Source organism: Morone saxatilis, unplaced genomic scaffold, assembly GCF_004916995.1.
Source record: "Morone saxatilis isolate NCDOM2014 unplaced genomic scaffold, NCSU_SB_2.0 Contig1, whole genome shotgun sequence".
Classification (NCBI taxonomy): domain Eukaryota; kingdom Metazoa; phylum Chordata; class Actinopteri; family Moronidae; genus Morone; species Morone saxatilis.
Window position 1 is genome coordinate 5890014 of NW_023339651.1, and position 3813 is coordinate 5893826.

Below are 3813 nucleotides of genomic sequence, written 5' to 3' on the forward strand. Positions count from 1 at the left end.
TCCTTCTGTTGCCTGTTAACCTACACATCAGTTCAGTTATATGAAGGCTGCAGGCCCTTTAAGCTGGATAGAAACCTTCCATCTAACTCACAGTACAGCAGTGCATTTAGCTTGTGGCTTCTCTGTTCTCTCTCTGAGCATATGAGCAGACTTTGAATTGCCAAACGCAGACTTTACTGCTCTTTATGCTACATCACCTGACTTCAACAGCACATCAACACATTGCATTAAGTAGGCACATCCAGAAATGACACTCGAGGTGCAGCATCATAGTTTGTAGAGTCACTGACCTGCTGCTAGAGTTAATGAGTTGGAAGTGAGAACAGGTTATAAAGTTATATTGAAACAAGTTAAAATGATTCAATACTGATTTAAGATTTTAAATTCTATTGTTATCATGTATGCTTTATTACATTATAATTAAAACCATTCATCATCATAATCACATACACTGTACCACATATCAAGTCTACAGCAGTTCTGTGAGTCTGTCCACACTGGTTCATTTAAATGTTAATATGCTCACAGTGACAATGTTACCATGATGATATTTAGCAGGTAATGTTCACCATCTATGTTTAGCCTGTTAGCATGCTAAAAGCTGCTAATTGGACCTAAACACTAATTATCAATGGTTCTGTTTACTGTACTGTTACTGACTTTAAATTAGATTTAAAAATGTCTCAGGATGAGATTATTATCAGGATATTATTCACAAATCTAACCCAGAAGCCACCGAGCGTGGCTTTATGACGTTGTGTCTGTGACGCAGTTTGGCTCTGTGAACTGCACGTCTTTAAATCCCACTTTGCTTGTGCGTTTTTTTTTTAAGGATACAAAATGGTGTATTTCACCATAGCCACAGTGTTGATGTAGCATTAAATTTGATCTGGAGTCTGAATGGCCATATTGACCGGATTCTCTGTGCTGTACCTAACTTCCTGCCAGTCTAATCTGCTGTCTGTGACTTGACATGAGTGGGTTGCGGCTTCCATCAAAATAAGGCCAGCCATGTATTTTCCACAGAGTAGAGTGGAGAGACACTTTGAGCATTGTCGAAAACGGACACAATCTGCCCCAGCGGCTGTTTAAAGCTTTTACAGAGCCTGGAATGAGGTATCAACATTATCATCTGATCCCTGTCAATGTAAACTCAGGTGAAGAGTTCAGGAACACACATTCATTTTTACGTGGAAGGACTTTGCTTACAGTATGAAAGGCACTTAGAAACAGCTGTTCTCTTTGTGTCTCTCTCTTTTGTTGACTGCAGAGATCCCCTTAGTTCCCTCATAATTAAACTATGCTCACACGCTACCCTTCAGCGTAACACTTATCTTTGTATGTATCACTATGCAGAACGAAGTACACGTCTACTCATGAAAGAGAGGCTTGTGCTCCTGACAGCGCGAGATGTAAACATTAATGGCTGAGCTGGTTAGGGAGCGGCTGTGGCTCAGGATGTAGAGCAAGGTATTGAACCCCAAACTGCTCCTGATCCTGTGCATTGTTGGAAACACTAGAAAGGCACTATATAAGTGCAGTCCATTTACTATTTAATGTTAGCTAGCTCTGTAGAATAGTTCCTACATAATAAAGTAATAAAAAGTTATAATACATATACATATAATACAAACATAACAAAGTCTGTGGATTATCTTTAGTAACGGGGTCATGATTTCTGGAAAGAGACACATGTTGAGTTCTTCAATTGTATTTATTTGGAGCTTTGAGCTCCACAAGCAGAGCCCCGTCTGGTTCTATTTACTGGAGAGAAGGCAGACATCTCTACAAAACTCGGCAACTTACACCAAAACAATCTAGATGTGATTTGTGGGTGAACTGTCCATTTAAATTTACTTGCAGGTTGTATTCAGGGTACCCTTGATAAAGAAGAAGACTAATTTGACATTGTTCAAGTATTATTATTATTATTATTTTTTTTGGCCTTTGCACCTTCATTTGACAGATGGGGAAAAACAGGAGGGGGGGCAGAAAGAGAGAGAGAGAGAGAGGGGCCGCTGTGTATGTGGGGCACCCACTCTACCAACTGAGCTAACCAAGCGCCCCTAATTTAACATTGTTGAGGGTACAGCATGGTTTATAGCACGAATAGTACTGACAACAATCTCAGATTTCTCACATTAGACTGTGTGGATCCAGAGGAGAAATATAATATATAAGAACTGTAAATGTAGAGGTAAGTGTATAGTATACTACAGTCCAACCAGTTACCAGTTTTACCAGTTTAGTTCCTCCTCTGTTTCCCCTAAATTCAAATTTAAACAAATCTGACTGTGTATAGCAGCGTATAAATCAACATGCAAATGACAGATGGGTTGCGTTGAATAACAAAAATCAGTGGAACAGAAGAAGTAATTGTGAAAAAGCAGCATCAGCATGAAATGGGTGCAAAGAAGGTCGTAGTGCTGTTTAGGAACGTTATGATGACAGCTGAGATATGCTAAAGAGTTGTGTGTGACAATGTGATTATTGATGGAAAGTCTCCCAGCAGGATAGAGTTATGTTACTCAAGACAGGTTACGGTCAGTTAATGATCCAGTTAATGATGTTTCACTGAAATGAGAACATGAATCATGGTTTCTCAGTCAGTTCTAAACATGTCTGTTTAAACAAGTTGTATGTAGTCAGCGTTGTGGGGAAACAGCTAGCCAGGCTCTGTCCAAAGGAAAGTGTGTCCCAGCAGCGCCTGCTGGTCCATCACCCTTCAGCTGCAGAAGATCTTTTTTCACTTTCTTTAAAAGGTGGATCACTTATTTGTTCCCAGAATGAACAATGACATTCAGTGTTGGCAGTGCGTTGAGCTCTTAGTGCAACCATTATTCCCAAGAATGTAATGGAGTATCTGAAATCAAGTAACAAAAAATACTTAAGGTTAAGTACATCCAGGAACTGTACTTAGAGTACTGCACTTAGTAATGTACTTACTACATCTCTAACACGCATTCCTCCAAAACCTTGCTAATTGTCTAGCTTTGTTATATGTTAAAAATAAATGACTTTATTCTGCCCTACAAAGCCAAACCGCAGTAACAACGCTAACAATGAAACTGAGGAAAATGGCTTCAAAGGTTTTTAACCATCCAGCCAAATGTGTTTTAGGTAGAACGGCAGTTATGTTCTTATTAAATATGTATTCTCTACGTTATTTTCATGGCTTAAAAATCATGAGCAATTGTTTGACCCCAAAACTGCAGATCCTGCACTCTGTATTTGTATTAGCATAAACAGATATATAGGCAGTGCAACAGAGTGCAGTAACTACTGTCTGAGTGATTAAATCTAATTCATCACATTAATACGTATTTCTGATTGTTTCATGTGTAAAAAGTTGAAATGGATGAGTAATTAGAATTTAAGTATTATTGTGGGACATGACACATTTATTTTAATTAGCACAGTTATACCTTGTCCTGTGTAGTGTGCATGGTTTGCGTTTTGGTTGGATTTTTTAGTTGCGACAATTGTTTTTTTCCTCTGAGATAACAAGACTAAACTAAATGTTCTTTCAAGCTTTAACTTCCAGTCAATTAGCAGAGTTTAACATACTAATGTGAGTTGGATTGTGTTGATGTGTCTTGTGGTTGTGAGGGTGAGTTATATGGTTAAATTCTCCATATGGAGATTTGCCTTGAGACAACATCATTATTATTATTTTGTTATTAGATGGTTTCATTAGTTGGTAGTTATGTATGTACATCACTCAGTCTACACTTTTTCACTCTTACACCAATAAGTATCCTGTTGCTCATAATTATAATATATTCTGATTAGTGTATTATCAGAAGCTTGTCT